Source organism: Schistocerca nitens, chromosome 1 (genome assembly GCF_023898315.1).
Source record: "Schistocerca nitens isolate TAMUIC-IGC-003100 chromosome 1, iqSchNite1.1, whole genome shotgun sequence".
Classification (NCBI taxonomy): domain Eukaryota; kingdom Metazoa; phylum Arthropoda; class Insecta; order Orthoptera; family Acrididae; genus Schistocerca; species Schistocerca nitens.
The window spans coordinates 417721943-417740698 of record NC_064614.1 but is presented as its reverse complement, the minus strand read 5'-3'; the positions used below and the strand labels follow the sequence as shown (position 1 = coordinate 417740698).

The 18756-nt window shown below is 43.8% G+C and overlaps 1 long non-coding RNA gene across 1 annotated transcript in view; it reads right to left on the bottom strand.

Annotated features, from left to right (window-relative positions):
* The window catches only part of LOC126235884 (uncharacterized), a 271044-nt gene that overhangs the window by 128462 nt on the left and 123826 nt on the right, over positions 1–18756 (bottom strand). The window contains exon 2 of the long non-coding RNA XR_007544829.1: positions 11556–11615. This is a non-coding gene — a long non-coding RNA (uncharacterized LOC126235884). The remainder of the gene's footprint in view (positions 1–11555; positions 11616–18756) is intronic.

The window sequence follows — 18756 nt, the reverse complement described above, 5'->3', positions numbered from 1 at the left end:
TGCCAAACGTAATTCCTTCCTCTTCGAGTTTTTGTTTACAATTCATATACCTTTACTCCTGCATTTTTCGTATGTTAATATTTTCTTACCAGTAGAACTGTTACAGATAGTGTTCAACTGTCATCTTTGATTGAGTCATCAAGTGTCCAAAAGAACAGACACCACGCATTCATATAATTGATTCTCTTAGATGGGCAATAGACGCACCTTCTTCAAAGCGGATGCACAAATACGTCCGACCTCATTCCACGTAATGTCCCGATGCAGCTGACATCAGTAACTCCTTCCCATTCTTCCTTTCTCCCCGTCCACCTTCAATTTGCATGCAATTTCCTAGTCGTACTAGCACTACACCTAGAGGTGGTAATAACCCGGTCGTTCCGGCGGAAGCTGGGAGCCATTAGACACCTTGGAATACAATGCCTACTGCTAACTAGACGGCCTCATCAGCGAAACCGTGTGAAATATTCATTTATTTCTTTTGCTACCGGAAATAAGTTGAATGAGATGCGAGTGAGAGCTCTCGAACTTGTAATCGGTTCCATTAGCAATCCACATTTTTCTCCATGGTCATGGAGCAGCCTTGTGCCGCTTTGTATTTGCATTATACCCTTGTAAATATAAAAGCCGTTTAACTTGTTTCCTGTCTCCCAAGCTTCTTTACAAAATTTTATGTCGTTTTCAAGCTCTAAGTTATAGTTTATCTATCTTGTAATTTTGTTATATTAGTCGGTATTTTAAGGTTGCTGCAATTCACATTACATTCCGGTGGAAAGAAAACTTTGGAGGGAAAAAAAGTAAGAAACTTCTGTTTGTTGGCGTGGTTATCAACATGCGGAAAAGAATACACAGAGGTAAACAGGGAAACTTGTACAGTTCGAAAAAATTCTTCCACCATCAGCCATCTGAGGTGCACTCTTTTCACCCTTGAGTCGCCAGCTTGCACTCTGAAGCTTGCGTCCAGGTCAACTTCGCTATACTTCAAGCGTTGAGTGTGGCTACTCCCTGTGTCCAACATCTCTCTGTCACCAAATTACTGGTCTAGAGCTGCAGCTTTCACGCTCCGTTGAGACGGTGAAGGGCCGCACGGTTGCTCCACGCCAAGGATTGTGTGGGATGCAACACCCAGGATGAGTACTTCGGAGGTTGCGTATCACAGGGTACCAAGATGGCTCTTATTTGGCACTACGTTAAGCTTTTTATTGGGCCACCCACCAATTTGGTTCCGTTTCATGTAAAAATGAGGTGTGTGAAATTGAGGCTCAGTAGCGTAAGGAGAATGGGTACCCATTGGCCTCCACAATCGGTAAATCCATAAAAATAAAACCACAAACTTTGCAAAATTATTATTTCCGTACTGTACATTAATTCACAACCCAGTGTAGCCAGATCTATTAGTGCAAATCTCCTTAACTGAATTCCTTCGTGTCTCCGACCGCCTTTACGGTTGACGTGACGGATCTGTGACGCCAGCACAGGCAGAGGGGGTGCAGGGCAAGACGTTCCGTTTCCTATTACGAGCCAACCCGGAACACTCCGCTAGTCTATCACTTATGAGAGAAGGTAACTGTCGTAAAAACGACAATGTCTTGCTCGTCAGTTCGCTTAAGGCTTATTTCCTCTGGCATTACTCCTGTGAGATAACTGGAAGCAAACTGCCGAACTGCCATTTCTCAAATTAACGTTAGAGAGTTGAATAACAGGTGGTTTTTTGTTGTACTGATTTTTATTTGTGTGAACTAGTTTTCAGCTTATTAGGCCATCTTGAGATAACTACTGGCTATTGTTTACAAGGAGCTTGCGTTCTTACGAATCAAAAATTCTGGACTAAGATACAACGCACTTACATACGACCTTTAGTTGCGGTATTGTCTTTGGAATTGTCAAAGGGGTCTTTTGACTTTTTGTTCTGTAAAACTGTTCTTTAACATAATAAATCACATTTTATGGTTTGTCAGTACCATGTATGACAACAATTAGAATTATTTAGAACACACATTATTACAAAATTACAATTTTTTGGTATTGTGAACAGTTGCACTGGACACTAATTGTTGGTTGTACAACAGCGATGTTTTCTTTGGGGCTTACATTTTGTTACTAGAAAAATGGTGCATTAATAAACATCAAATATTACATTGTTACAGTTGAGTTGCAGTTAGGAATATAAACATATAAGGGATATTACATATACTGATGTGTGAATTTGTTTACTATTGGGACACTTTGTGGTTAGTAGTAGGTTTACTGTATTGTGTAAAGTTTAAGAGTGGTGATGTGCTCAGTTGCAATTGGTCATTTAGAACAAGCTGGGGATTTAGGGCTAAGTGTTAATTTCAAGTGCTTCTAGTAGGCTGAGGTTTCTGCCTTTGTTGGCTACATGTAGCACTTCTGTGTGTGTTAGATATTTGTGTCCTTCTTTAAACACATGTTCAGCAAAAGTGGAGTCTATTTTATGTAATCTGCAGCTACAGTCATGTTCAGTGAGCCTTGTTGATATGGCCCGGCCCGTTTGACCGATGTACAGTTTATTGCAGTCAGTGCAGGTTATTTTGTAGACCCCACTGTTCCTTAGATTATCTGTTTTGTCCTTGCTGTTGAATAGGAGATTACCTGTAGTGCCTCTTACATAAAATAATGTTTTATAGTTATGGGATTTCAGTGGCTCAAATGGCTCTGAGCACTATGGGACTCGACTGCTGAGGTCATTAGTCCCCTAGAACTTAGAACTAGTTAAACCTAACTAACCTAAGGACATCACAAACATCCATGCCCGAGGCAGGATTCGAACCTGCGACCGTAGCGGTCTTGCGGTTCCAGACTGCAGCGCCTTTAACCGCACGGCCACTTCGGCCGGGGATTTCAGTGTCTTGGCTAGTTTGTCTGATAGCTTACCTAGATATGGAATAGTATACCAGTGGGTTTTTGGTATGGTTGTTATTGCAGAGGTGGCATAAAGGTAGGGCAAGATTTTCCTTCTTTGCTTCTTGCGCAGGATTTTGTCAACTAATTCAGGGTTATAGCCAGTGTTATATGCAGTACAATAGCCAGTAGTTATCTCAAGATGGCCTAATAAGCCGAAAACTAATTCATTCAAATAAAAACCAGTACAACAAAAAACAGCCTAAGTGTTACTCAACCCTCAATGTGGAATTGTTCTATCAAGAAGCGACGAAAGAATCCATAAATAACATTAGAGGTTTTCTTCTACGATTTTCGGGAGTGTAAATCATATATCCGTCAACGAGCTCCACTAGACGTGAAGGAACTGATGATTTATTAGGAAAAGGAAAGAATTCCAACACAGAAGCTGAGAAACTGCGTACCGGAATTTGAAGTTCCGTATCTACAATAGAGAAAAATACAAGAACATGCAGGAAGATCTGTCGTACATTGATAACGGAAAAGAAACAGATTTTGTTCAAAAAGTCGACACAACTTTGACATAGCACATGCTAATGCTTTAAGTACCGTTACTATTGAAGAAGATAAAAAGTTTTAGATAAACCAGCGGTTGAAATTAGAACCAGGATCATGTAATCGATCAACAACTACTTGAGGAACAGAGACCAGCTGAGTGACCAGAGCAAAGCAAATGTGAAATTCATCAGTTCGATAAAAGAAAGAGCCACAACTCATTCGGTGTTGTTAATTTTACTCAAATTTCAGTCGTTTAATTTTCTATCGTTTAGATCTCTCTTATTTTGTCTTTGATAAAATTGCTGAATTGATAACATGAAGTTCGACTAGTGTTGAACCAGAGGTATTTGATTTCGAGACAGCTTCAGGCAGATCAACTGATAACGGTGTCTTAACTCGCCTCAAGGGAAAAAAGAGGATATCAGCGTGAACGATTCCCGAGTACCTATGTGTTCCAGGGGCTATGTATTACTCAATAAGGACGGCGAAAGCCGTTTGTTGCTTCAAAATATTCGTGTTTCGTGGTGAATTCGAATTACTATATCAAGAATAAAACGCACGTAGTAATATGTGTGTGTATTCTCCTTGTCAGAGGGTACATCGAAGCGTTGTTCGCTGCCTCTTCTCCAGCCAAAATATTGTATACGGATTTCAGCGTTCTTTCGAAGCATCACGAGTATCAGATGGTCGATTGTAATTGTTCTCATGTGGCTCTACATAAACTGAAAACTTATTTATGATACTTGTATCTGAATATGTTGTCTCTGCATTCCTTAACTCTAATTTCTCTTCTGATTCAAAAATGAAGCCGGACGGGGTGGCCGAGCGGTTCTAGGCGCTACAGTCTGCAACCGCGCGACCGCTACAGTCGCAGGTTCGAATCCTGTCTCGGGCATGGATATGTGTGATGTCCTTAGGTTAGTTAGATTTAAGTAGTTCTAAGTTCTAGGGGACTGATGACCTCAGAAGTTAAGTCCCATAGTGCTCAGAGCCATTTGAACCATTTTTGAATCAAAAATGAAAATGGTCAATAGACTGAATCATCAGGCGGAGCCATCAGACGAAAACATTAAATGGCTTAAAATAGGATTCTGTTAAATTCCAAAAAGAAAGGAAAGAAGGAAGATTAGAGTTTAGCGTCCCGTCGACAGCCCGTTCTTAAGACACGAATCGCAGGCTCGGATGTTTCAAGGGCGGGGAATTAACTCTGTCGTGCCCTTTTCAAAGGAACCATCCAAGCATCTGCCTGCAGTGATTTAGGGAAATCACGGAAAACCTTCGTCTCGATGGTCGGACGGGTATCTGAACCGTCATCCTCCCTAATGCGTCTCCAGTGTGCCAACCACTGCGCCACCTCGCTCAGTGATTAAATTGCAGCACTCATTAATAACAATTACAAAAATAATAATAATAACGACTTTTTGTGTCATCAGTCTTCTGACTCGTATGACGTGGTCCACCACGAGTTCCACTCCCGTGCCAGTCGTTTCATCTTAGAGTAGGAAAAAAAAAAAAAAAAATCTCATGGGACTTAACTGCTAAGGTCATCAGTCCCTAAGCTTACACACTGCTTAACCTAAATCATCCTAAGGACAAACACATACACCCATGCACGAGGGAGGACTCGAACCTCCGCCGGGATCAGCCGCAAAGTCCATGACAGCAGCGCCCCAGACCGCCCGGCTAATCCCGCGCGGCCAGCAATTGCAACCTACGTCCCCAATTATTTGGACGATGTATTCCAGTCTCTGTCTTTCTCTACAGTTTTTACGCTTTACAACTCACTCTAGTACCACGGAAGTTATTTCCTGATGGCTGAACAGATCGTCCTGTTCTTTCTTCTTGTCAGTGTTTTCAATATATTCCTTTCGTCGCTTATTCTGTGGAGAACCTCCTCATTCTTTACCTTATCGGTCCACTTAATTTTCAACATACACTCCTGGAAATTGAAATAAGAACACAGTGAATTCATTGTCCCAGGAAGGGGAAACTTTATTGACACATTCCTGGGGTCAGATACATCACATGATCACACTGACAGAACCACAGGCACATAGACACAGGCAACAGAGCATGCACAATGTCGGCACTAGTACAGTGTATATCCACCTTTCGCAGCAATGCAGGCTGCTATTCTCCCATGGAGACGATCGTAGAGATGCTGGATGTAGTCCTGTGGAACGGCTTGCCATGCCATTTCCACCTGGCGCCTCAGTTGGACCAGCGTTCGTGCTGGACGTGCAGACCGCGTGAGACGACGCTTCATCCAGTCCCAAACATGCTCAATGGGGGACAGATCCGGAGATCTTGCTGGCCAGGGTAGTTAACTTACACCTTCTAGAGCACGTTGGGTGGCACGGGATACATGCGGACGTGCATTGTCCTGTTGGAACAGCAAGTTCCCTTGCCGGTCTAGGAATGGTAGAACGATGGGTTCGATGACGGTTTGGATGTACCATGCACTATTCAGTGTCCCCTCGACGATCACCAGTGGTGTACGGCCAGTGTAGGAGATCGCTCCCCACACCATGATGCCGGGTGTTGGCCCTGTGTGCCTCGGTCGTATGCAGTCCTGATTGTGGCGCTCACCTGCACGGCGCCAAACACGCATACGACCATCATTGGCACCAAGGCAGAAGCGACTCTCATCGCTGAAGACGACACGTCTCCATTCGTCCCTCCACTCACGCCTGTCGCGACACCACTGGAGGCGGGCTGCACGATGTTGGGGCGTGAGCGGAAGACGGCCTAACGGTGTGCGGGACCGTAGCCCAGCTTCATGGAGACGGTTGCGAATGGTCCTCGCCGATACCCCAGGAGCAACAGTGTCCCTAATTTGCTGGGAAGTGGCGGTGCGGTCCCCTACGGCACTGCGTAGGATCCTACGGTCTTGGCGTGCATCCGTGCGTCGCTGCGGTCCGGTCCCAGGTCGACGGGCACGTGCACCTTCCGCCGACCACTGGCGACAACATCGATGTACTGTGGAGACCTCACGCCCCACGTGTTGAGCAATTCGGCGGTACGTCCACCCGGCCTCCCGCATGCCCACTATACGCCCTCGCTCAAAGTCCGTCAACTGCACATATGGTTCACGTCCACGCTGTCGCGGCATGCTACCAGTGTTAAAGACTGCGATGGAGCTCCGTATGCCACGGCAAACTGGCTGACACTGACGGCGGCGGTGCACAAATGCTGCGCAGCTAGCGCCATTCGACGGCCAACACCGCGGTTCCTGGTGTGTCCGCTGTGCCGTGCGTGTGATCATTGCTTGTACAGCCCTCTCGCAGTGTCCGGAGCAAGTATGGTGGGTCTGACACACCGGTGTCAATGTGTTCTTTTTTCCATTTCCAAGAGTGTACTTCTGTGGCACCGCATCTCAAATGCCTCCATTCTCTTCTGTTACGGTCCCCCCCCCCCCCAAAAAAAAAAATGTTCAAAAGGCTCTGAGCGCTATGGGACTTAAAATCTTAGGTCATCAGTCCCCTAGAACTTAGAACTACTTAAACCTAACTAAGGACATCACACACATCCATGCCCGAGGCAGGATTCGAACCTGCGACCGTAGCGGTCGCGCGGTTCCAGATTGAAGCGACTAGAACCACTCGGCAACAACGGCCGGCCGGTTCTCCCAGAGTCCATGTTTCACCACCATGCAATGCTGTGCTTCAAACGTACATTCAGAGAAATTCCTTCCTCAAATTAAGATCTATATATTATACTAGTAGACTTTTCTTGGCGAGGAATGCCCTCTTTGCGTCCTCTTTACTCCTTCCATCATTAATTATTTTGCTGCCGAGGTATCAGAGTTTCTTAATTTCGTCTATTTCGTGATCTTCAATTCTGATGTTAAATTACTAGCTGTTCTCTTTTCTGCTACTTGTCATTACTTTCGTCTTTCTTCGACTTACTTTCAATCCATATTCTGCACTCAGTACGCTGTTAATTCAGTTCATCAGATCCTGTAATTCGTATTCACTTTTACCCAGGACAGTAATGTCATAAGCGAATGTTATAATTTATAGCCTTTCACCCTCAATTTTGGTCCCACTCTTGAACCTTTCTTTTATTTCCGTGCCGGTCATTGTGACCGAGCGGTTCTAGGCTCTTCAGTCCGGAACCGCGCTGCTGCTGCGGTCGCAGGTTCGGATCTTGCCTGAGGCATGGATGTGTATGATGTCCTGAGGTTAGTTCGGTTTAAGTAATTCTAAGTCTAGGGGACTGATGATCTCAGATGTCAAGTCCCACTGTGCTTAGAGCCATTTGAACTATTTTTTTTATTTCCGTCATTGCTTCTTCGATGTACAGATTGAACAGTAGGACGAAAGACTACATCCCCGTCTTACACCCTTTTTAATCCGAGCACTTCGTTCTTGGTCTTCTAGTCCTAATATTCCCTCTTAATAATAGTATAACACTGAAGCGCCAAAGAAACTGGTATAGGCATGTATCGTCAAATACAGAGACATGTCAACAGGAAGAATACGGCGCTGCAGTCGGCAACGCCTATATAAGACAACAAGTGTGTGGCGAAGTTGTTAGATTGGTTACTGCCGTTACAACGACTGGTTATCAAGATTTAAGTGAGTCTGAACGTGGTGTTATAATCGGCGCACGAGCAATGGGACATAGCATATCCGAGGTAGCAACGGTATGGGGATTTTCCTGTACGACCATTTCACGAGTGACCGTGAATATCAGGAATCCGGTAAAACCTCAAATCTCCAACATCGCTACAGCCTGGAAAAAGGACTTGACAGAAGTGCAACCCTTTCGCAAACTGTTGCAAATTTCAATGCTGGGCCATCAATAAGTGTCAGCGTGCCAACCATTCAACGAAACATCATCCATATGGGCTTTCGAAGCAGATGGCGCTCTCGTGTACCCTTCATGACTGCACGACGCAAATCTTTACGCCTCGCTTGGGCCCGTCAACATCGACATTGGAGTGTTTGTGACTGGAAACATGTTTCCCGGTCGGACGAGCCTGGTTTCAAACTGTATAAAAGCGGTTGGACGTGTACGGTTATGGAGACAACTTCATGAATCCAGGGACCCTGCGTGCCAGCAGGGGGCTGTTCAAGCTGGTGGAGTGTGCAGTTGGAGTGACATGGGACCCCTGATACGTCCAGAAACGACTCTGACAGGTGACAAGTACGGAAGCATCCTGTCTGATCACTTGCATCCATTCATGTCCATTGTGCATTCTGGCGGACTTGGGAAATTCCATCAGGACAATGGGTCATCCCACACGTCCAGAATTGATACAGACTGGCTTCAGGAACATTCTTCCGAGTTTAAATACTTGCGCTGGTCACCAAACTCGCCAGACATGAACATTATTGAGCGTACCTGGAATGCCTTACAACGTACTGTACAGAAGAGATCTCCACCCGCTGGTACTCTTACGGATTTATGGACAGCCCTGCAGGATTCATGGCGTCAATTTCCTTCATCACTATTTCAGACATTAGTCGAGTCCATTCCACGTCGTGTTACGGCACTCATTCGTGGTCGGGTGGTGGGGGCTTACACGATATTAGGTAGGTGTACCAGTTTCTTTACCTCTTTAGTGTAAATGCAATAATAATAATAATAAAATGATGTCGTACGTCGTAACGGCCTGGCACAAGTCATTCAATTCGACACCACTTCGGCAACTTGCGTGTCCCTGAGCCAACGGCAGCAGGTGTTCAAATGGCTCTGAGCACTATGGGACTTAACTTCTGAGGTCATCAGTCTCCTAGAACTTAGAACTAAAGGACATCACACACATCCATGCCCGAGGCAGGATTCGAACCTGCGACCGTAGCGGTCGCGCGGCTCCAGACTGTAGCGCCTAGAACCGCTCTGCCACTTCGGCCGGCAGCAGGTGTTCCGAGGCGCTCACCCAGCCAAGTACTAACGGAGCCAGACGTTGCGTAACTTCGGTGAGAGGGCGAGAACTGGTGTATCCAACGTGGCAAGGCCTTTGGCGAAACCGTCTGTAATGCGAGAGAATTATTTGCTTCGAAGAAAACACGACAATTCTTTTTTTTTATTCCTTACCAGATTGGACCTGAGTATGTGCTAGGCGATAAGATGACGACCGTAATCTTGATGCATACATTTTAGAACTTTTGGTCCAACATCCTTTTTTTTCCTTTTAATAAAGTATTTCGACTGGCTTGATACTGCCTTCTGTTTATTCTGTCTTGTGCTAATGTTTTGATCTCTACCTTACTTCTTCGTCCGAGATTCTGTAATGTCTGTTTTGTATAGTCTGCTCTTGGTTGTTTCTTCCAACGTGAAAGCTAGTCTACTTTGTGGTATTTTTTCCCCTTTATTGCTCCTTCCTGCGTGGAGTTAGCTGTTCCTGGATGATGCAGTATCGGATGTCTCGCTGACTTTTCACTTCTTCTAGAAAGTGATTTTCAAAGACGTCTACCCTCATCTACTTTTCAATATCATCTTTTGTCAGTCCACTTAATTTTTAACGTTTTTCCACAGTTCGATATTTCAAATGAGTCAAATTTCTTCTTGATTCCCAATGGTCCAAGTTTCGCTTTCGTACAAATTTGTGCTACAGACGTATGCTTTTAGGAACTTCTTCCTCAGTTTCATATCAACATATAAGAACAGTAGAGATCTTTCACTGGATACAACTTTTCTCGTCTGTGTCAGTATGCCTCTGATATCTTCCTTGCTTCGGACAACCTGTTTCTTTGATTCTTTGCTTTCACTATTGTGTCGTTCCCAATTTCAATATTAAGCAAGCCCTTTTTTTTATATTCACTACTCTTCATCATCACTGAAAATTTGTCCTCTTTATTCTTAATCGATATTGTATCTGAAGTTTATTGTCTGTTCCTTTCCACAGGTTTCCAAATCTTCCTTAGATCCGGCTTCGAGGGCTATGTCATCAGCAAATCTTAGCATTGCTATCTGTTCCCCTTCAACTTTTATTCTTCGTCACAAATTTTCGTTCCCTTTCTTTATCACTTCTTCGATGTGAATTGTCAATATTGGGTACATGTTCACTTCCTATCACTTATGGAGAGTGACACCAAACTTTACCTAAGGGAGGATATTGAGCCGCAGGTAATGCCTCTTCCTGAAGTAACTTTACGTTCTGATCGTTCGTATGTGGCAAGGAGTTGGTGAGCCACTTTCGCTGAAAGGCGTGTACCACTTCTTATTTAGTCAACCATTAACTTCCACAGTATACGGGACACCCACTTCAGTAGATCCTGACGATGACTTCGCTTAACAAAGCCTAATTATAACCAACATTGTTGTACTTAATACAGGCTTAAGGCCGAAATCATGATAATAATATAAAACAAAGAAGCTTGTATAGTCAAATGACGGAAATATCATTCAAAAAAACTAATGCGACCATCGCGTTCGCCTGACATGGTTCAAAAATGGTTCAAATGGCTCTGAGCACTATGGGACTTAACTCCTGAGGTCATCAGTCCCCTAGAACTTAGAACTACTTAAACCTAACTAACCTAAGGACATCATACACATCCATGCACGAGGCAGGATTCGAATCTGCGACCGTAGCGGTCGCGCGGTTCCAGACTGTAGCGCCTAGAACCGCTCGGCCACACTGGCCGGCTCTCCTGACATGCCGTCCACATAATGTGCATGGTACATGTTGTTCACCTAGCACTGAATCGCCGAGGAATCTATTGCTGCGTTGTTCGTCTACCCGCCGTTGCAGTCAGAATGTTGAACGCGACCTCCACGGTACTCATTACAGATATTTCTGTTTCAATTACGTCGACACGATAAAGCTAGAAATATGATACGACGGCAAGTTACTTCGGATGTGAAATACCTTATGCGTCTAGCCCCTGTGATCTATCAAACATCGGACAGCTTTATCTCTTGTGTCTAAGAACGCTGTACCTCCAATGTCCTAGACTAGGATAATTCGTCAAACCCTCTCTCTTACTGAGCTCCGTATACCAGTTGTTATGTAGTCAACCAGATAACTTCCACAGTGAGCAGCCAGCAAGGGATCTGGAAATTCAAACTACTTCATCCACACGGAAACCAGCATGTTCTGTTTCTCCTTCAAGTTTACGTCGGTATAAATAACACAATTAAAAATGGGATATACTGTTCTAGAAAATAAATACTGAACTCACCGGAGCAGCCAGCGTTTGTGAGCACAGCTGAGACTTCGTACGGTTATCAGTCCCGGCCAGCTGAAACAGAAACAAAAACGTGTTTTTATTAAATTTATTTACATTACTTCTCTCTCTTGCCTCCAGTAAATTACGCCTAGTTTTAATTCGAATACTTAGTTGGTCGTTGTTGGAAAAGGTTAAAAAATGGTTCAAATGGCTCTGAGCACTATGGGACTCAACATCTGTGGTCATCAGTCCCCTAGAACTTAGAACTACTTAAACCTAACTAACCTATGGACATAACACACATCCATGCCTGAGGCAGGATTCGAACCAGCGACCGTAGCGGTCACGCGGTTCCAGATTGAAGCGCCTAGAACCGCACGGCCACACCGGCCGGCGTTGGAAAAGGCAGTGAATATTTGAGGCAAAGAGAACCAAAAGGGCCGGAAGCACACAAACAAAGATTTGAGAAAAATAGATGTTTGTGAAAATCAAATTTATAGACAGATCCCCAATCTAATTAGTGTAAACTGTGTTTTAACTAAGTCTTAACATCCTACGCTCGCTATGAAAAAATAATGTATCCACTTTGTTATGAAATATTAATTAATATTGACGATAATATTAATTATTAATGTTAACTCACAAAATTCCCATATTTTGGCTATCAGCAATAGTATATTTTAACTGTCGTAAATTTTGTAATTAAAGTGATGTTAGAATCAAGATATTCTCCACGATAAATGTACTCAAAAATACTAATAAACAATATGTATTAAATGCACCACAAACACAATTATGACGTAGTCCAACACTTCATGGTCCTCGTTATCATAATTTTCATTAAGCGCATTCTGTGACTTGTTCAGCGAAAACTGCCGATACACCTCCGATTATGAAGTATTATTATTACAGACATGATGTAGACACTAAACTATGTTGTCAACTGAAGACAACAACTGAGCACCGCAGAGCAACAAATTTGTACTCTGTGCTTTGCGCCCTTACAGAAGTGAATGTGCGAGAAATCAGTGAAATAGGTATTCATGAATGTTCATATGCAGAGTGTGGGGCTACATACACAGACAAAGCTGGTTCACCATGAGACCAACGGCCGTCAAGAGAACGCATACATGCTATAATCACAAAATAGAGGACGGTGTGCTTTAGTCCCTTATGGTTCTCAGCGCCTTAATTATTTGCTATGTGAGAACTATGGAAAGTTGAGCTGCCGAAATTAATCCATTTACTTGTGGTCCTTCCGAAAGAACAGAGTGCGCCGTTTGACACGACCAATTCGATTAAATATCTAGGCGTAACGTTGCAGAGCTACGGTATGGAATGAAGATGCGAGGACTGTGATAGGGAAGGCGAATGATCAACTTCTAGTTATTGAGAGAATTTGAGGGAATTGTGGGTCATCTGTAAAGGAGACCGCCAACAGAACTCAAGTGCGACTCATTCTTGAGTACTGTTCGAGTGTTTGGGATCCGCACCAGGTCGAATTAAAGGATGACATCGAAGCAATTCAGAGGCGGGCTGCAATATTTGTTAGTGGATGGTTCAGTCAACACACAGGTCTTCCGGAGATGATTTGGGAGCTCAAATGGGGATTCCTGGAGGGAAGGCAATATTCTTTTCCAGGAACACTGTAGAGAAAATTTTGAGAATTGGGATCTAAAACTGACTGCAGAAGGATTCTACTGCCGCCACTTCGCGTAAGGAACACGAGTAATATACGAGGAATTTGGGCTCGTATGGAGGCATACAGACAATCGTTTTTCCGTCGCTATGTTTGTGAGTGGGATAGGAAAGGAAATCACTAGTAGTGGTACTACGTACCAAGCAGCGTACGGTAGCTGCAGAGTATGTATGTAAGAGGGTGAGTCAAATGAAAGCCTTAAATCTGTAATAAGAAATCGAAATTTCGCGCCGTTATCCTGTAAGTTGGTAAGCGTGCTACAAACAGCGTGCAGAGTGGCCTGTAGGTGGCAGTATAGTGCAGATGCGCACATACCGTCGCAGTATCAGTATAAAGATGGCCGCCCCACTTGCGACTTGCACCAGGGAAGAACAGCGTTCTAGGCGCTACAGTCTGGAGCCGCGAGACCACTATGGTCGCAGGTTCGAATCCAGCCTCGGGCATGGATGTGTGTGATGTCCTTAGGTTAGTTAGGTTTAAGTAGTTCTACGTTCTAGGGGACTGATGACCTCAGAAGTTAAGTCCCATAGTGCTCAGAGCCATTTGAACCATTTGAAGAACAGCATTCTGTTATTCTGTTTTTTCGAAGTAGCGGTGTGAAACCTATTGAAATTCATCGACGAATGAAGGTTCATTACGGTGATGCATGTTTGTCACAGCAGCAAGTCTACGAATGGAGTAGGAAGTTCGCAAATGGCGTGACTTCAGTGGAAGATGCTCCTCGTCCAGGTCAGGCACAACGAGTTGTGACTCCACAGAACATTGCAGCAGTTGAAGCCATAGTGAAGGAAAATCGCCGAGTGACAATGAATGACATTTGAGCATGTTAACAGATCAGTCATGGGTCAGCACACCACATTGAGCATGATGTGCTCCAGTTTCACAAAGTGTCTGCAAGATGGGTGCCACGGCGTGTTGATGCTTGTGAAGAACGACGTGTTGATGCTTGTGAAGAACTTCTTCGGCGCTTTGAACGAGAAGGTGATGGCTTCCTTACTGGAGACGAAACCTGGGTTCACTTCCACCAAACGGAAACGAAGAGAGCGAGCAAGGAATGACGCCATTCCTCATCACCAAAACCAAAGAAGTTTCGAACAGAACCATCAGCAGGTAAGGTTATGCAGACTCTCTTTTGGGACGAAAAAGGCGTCAATTTGGAGCATTACATGCCTAGAGGGACCACTGTCACCAGTGCATCATACAGAGATCTCCTAAAAAATCATCTGTAGCCTGCAATAAAATCAAAGAGACGTGGATTTCTGTCAGTAAGTGTTCTTTTGCAACATGACAATGCAAGGCCCCACACCGCCCGTACAGCAGTTGCAACGATCACAGACCTGCATTTTGAGTGTCTTCCTCATCCACCATACTCACCAGACCTTGCCCCAAGTGATTTCCATATGTTTGGACCACTCACAGATGCAATGGGAGGAAAGAAGTTCCTTTCTGATGAAGAGGTTCGCCACGCGGTGCATGAGTGGTTGCGCGGACTACCAAAAGAATTTTTTTTCAAAATGAGCCTATGCACTTTGTAAGCGATGGAGGACTTGCGTTGAGCGTGGCGGAGATTATGTTGAAAAGTGATACAGCTTTTTACCACTTCTGCACGAAAAATAATATTTATAAAAATATTTAAGGTTTGCATTTGACTCACCCTCGTAGATACAGAAACGTTTCCAGGTCACTGGATTGGCAGAGGAAGACCCATTTCTTAGCCCCCGAGGTCTCTAGAGATAACCCCCTTAGATTTTCCTTTTTGTGAATTTTGAAGGATGCTGCCTACCAGACCCTGGTGCTAGACCTGTAAGCCTGGAAGCTCGCGCCAGAGAAGCAGTTGCACAAGTAGATACAAACATGCTAGGCCAGGCATGGGAGAACTAAAGCATCGCTTAGATACAGATGCTGCACGCTACGGATGGCCCACACATTTATTATGTCAGACGGCTACTAAAACTTTAGGTGTGTGTGAACATTATGCCACAGACCAGAACTTTCTGCCTATTCCCATTTCTGAAATACATGCAAAGTGTAAACATCATTTTTGAACAACATGGAGAGTGTGGCATGACTTGATGGCTGCAGTTTCAGTGAGGCCGCAGTCCTACCGCTTCGAATGCGGCACAGCAAAGATCAGCCTCGTGTAGCCTTTGTCTGCTCTAGGCTGAACTATTCTGTGTGCCGAACCTTTGATTAGAAAATGTAGCCAGTGCCGCAGAACAACATACAGACGACCATTTAATCACATGGCCATCTCGAGCGATCTAGTCACCGTCTCCCTACATCTGTACGAACAAGTTAATTTGAGATTGCTGCCATACAGTTAGAAAAGGCACATCAGTATTAATGAACATTACGGAGACACAGTGGTGTACTGCTCATAGTCGCATATTGAAATATTATGAAATTAATACCTGTCTTCATCGAAGAGAGTTACAAAGTCCGGTATGTTTCACTGGTAATGTTCCGAATTACATATCGATTGTGGTAGTACCTCATCTGTAAAGGAAGATTGCCCATCACTCTCGGACTATCAGAGAGATAATTTAGGTGGTACCGATACGGTAGTTTAGAATGAGTTACTTTTCCCTATTTCTGCGCCTTACTTTTGTTTGATATATTTTGTTTTAATATTATTTTATTCTAGAGGCTATAAAGGAGACTTAGTAGATAAAGCTTTACATACGAATCTACGTCCAGAAACGTCATCCGACGACGCTACAGAGTGTCAAATTTATAGGCGCCGGCACCTATAAAGGTATATACATACTGAGTGATTCCGCGATGATGTTAAAAACTTTCAAGAATGATAGAGAAGGATAATGTATCAATAATGATAATGAAGGATAATGTATCAATTTGAGGTAGGGGTCCCTGTACGGGAAATAAACGAGGCGAAAGTTATAAGCGAAAACCGTTGTAATATGTCTGACTGTGGAATACATTCAACAGTACTGTTGTTGCTAACAATGTAGCATATGCAGCTTTCAGAGGTGGTAGTATGGACCAACACAAAAAAAAGTCCCAGTAAACATGGGCTCTAAAATGTACACATGAGTGCAAACAAACCTCCTCTCTTCAACGAGTCCTCATAGCTAGGAAGGTATGGGTGTCATGTTTACTAGACATTTCTTCTTGTTACGGTCCACACTACAATCTCTGAAAGATGCTTATTGTAGAGTCTTAACAACAACAGTTCGGGTACATGATTTCACTGTCAGAGGTAACACAACTGTTTTCGCTTAAAACTTTCGACTCGTTCGTTTCCAGTACAGCCACTTATTTCAAACTGACACATTTATCCTTCTGCGTCATCCTTTAAAATCTGAAACATCTCAGAATCACCGTGTATACGGGGTGGACCATTTTAATCCATAATGGGAAACACATCGGGATCTAAATAGAATACAGCAAAATGTGTTAGATAAAAGTTGAGTGTGGCAACTACTAATTGCCGTGGCCTTGAACATGGTTTTTTAGGTGATTAGGAGGTTAAAGTGATTTTTTTTAAAATGGGAACCCTAACATTTAAGATTTGAAAATAGCTGCACATTTTATAGCCGGCCGGTGTGGCCGTGCGGTTCTAGGCGCTTCAGTCTGAAACGGCGTGACCGCTACGGTCGCAGGTTCGAATCCTGCCTCGGGCATGGATGTGTGTGATGTCCTTAGGTTAGTTAGGTTTAAGTAGTTCTAAGTTCTAAGGGACTGATGACCACAGATGTTAAGTCCCATAGTGCTCAGAGCCATTTGAACCATTTTTGCACATTTTAAGTATATAATGATACATTATTAAAGGCCATGACAAGGTTGAATCAAGGACGAATTAGCAAATATGTTTTGATTCTAGTAGGAGTTAACTCAGAATGGAGGAGGGATACAGAAAAATACAATGTTAGATGTAGATCGAAACGGGCATATGGGTCACGCATCATTACCATTAACCATGATTTACAGGTAATTATCGAAGGTCATTCTGAGATTGTGTTTTGTTTCACTGAAATCCCTATTTGTGACGTCGGATTTGGAAAGAGCAAACAAAGCTTTGAACTTTAAGTTTTAATTAACGTGTTTATTGGCAAAACTAAATAGATCATAGGGTATAAATGCTATTGTGGCATTTGCAAGGCAGAACAAACATAACTAAAACGTACATCATTAATTTACATTTTGACTACATTGTGGGAGCAACCAGTGATCAGTGTTATTCCTAATATTTACTATCAAAAACAGTCTTGATCACAAATGATTTATTCCGGTGACCAGTTTCGACCACAACTGTGGTCATCTTCAGACCTACAAGTCAAATACGAAGTTAGATCAGAGGGCAATGAGCAAGACCCTCATTCTGGTGGTAAATCACTATGGCCCTCTGATCAAACTTTGTATTTGACTTGTAGGTCTGAAGATGGCCACAGTTGTGGTCGAAACCGCTCACCGGAATAAATAATTTGTGATCAAGACTGTTTTTGATAGTAAACATTAATTTACAATTCGTTAATGAGTCCCACCGCCTCTCATTCCTCGGGATTCCCTTCCAGTTTGTATCTGTCATTGTATTTTGCTGTATCCGTCCTCCATTCTAAATTAGTTGGTTGGTTTGAGGGATTAAAGGGACCAGACTGCTATGGTCATCGGTCCCGTCTAAATTAGTCCCTACCAGAACAGAAAACATATTTGCTTATTTGACCTTGACTGAACTAGCCATGACCTTGAATCCTATTTTAACCTCCAAATGATCTTGAAAATTACGTTCAAGGTCACGGTCCTCTTTGCTAACTACAACTTTTAGCTAAAACACTGTGCTATATCTCATCTCCACTCCAAGTTATTTCCCCTTATGGACTTAAATGGTCCACCCTGTATTCTAACATTTACAGGCTCCGGCGCCTATAACTTTGACGCTCTTTTGCGCCATTGGACGATGTTCATGGACATGGGTTCCTATGTAAAATTTGCATTCACAACCTACACAGATGTCCAGAAGCCAACCAATTGTAAAAATGTTTTTGTATGAATTTGACCAATGGCACCATGGATTAGTTGGTGTAGTAAACGATGGTGCGACATCATTAACCCAAGTGGTTTGTCCCATTTGTCTCCTGTTACTCCCACACAGCCGACAGACGACATGTTCTCAAATACGCAGTTGCCTGCTACGCACACATAACGGGAGCGGTTTGCAGCGCAGCTGATTTACGGCTGTGTGCAGAACTATTGCGATAGCAACACAGGATACTCAAGTTTTACGGCAGTTGCTCTGTTTCCCTTTTAGTTCCTGTTGTTTCTACAGTTTTTTTTTTTTCGTGCTAACGTGGGAACCAGTGAAGTGTCTCCTGTGACCTTGATGTGCTCTTACACAGTAGCCGGTATAGGAATTTTGCTCTCGCGCGCTTGCAGAGGGGTTCCAGGTGAGGACACGCGCAGCGCACAGCGAGCGGTGTGTCTGCTGGAACGGGGCCGAGGGCAGGGCAGCGAGGCGCGGCCGGGTCGTTGTCTGGAGCTAGACAGCAGGCGGCT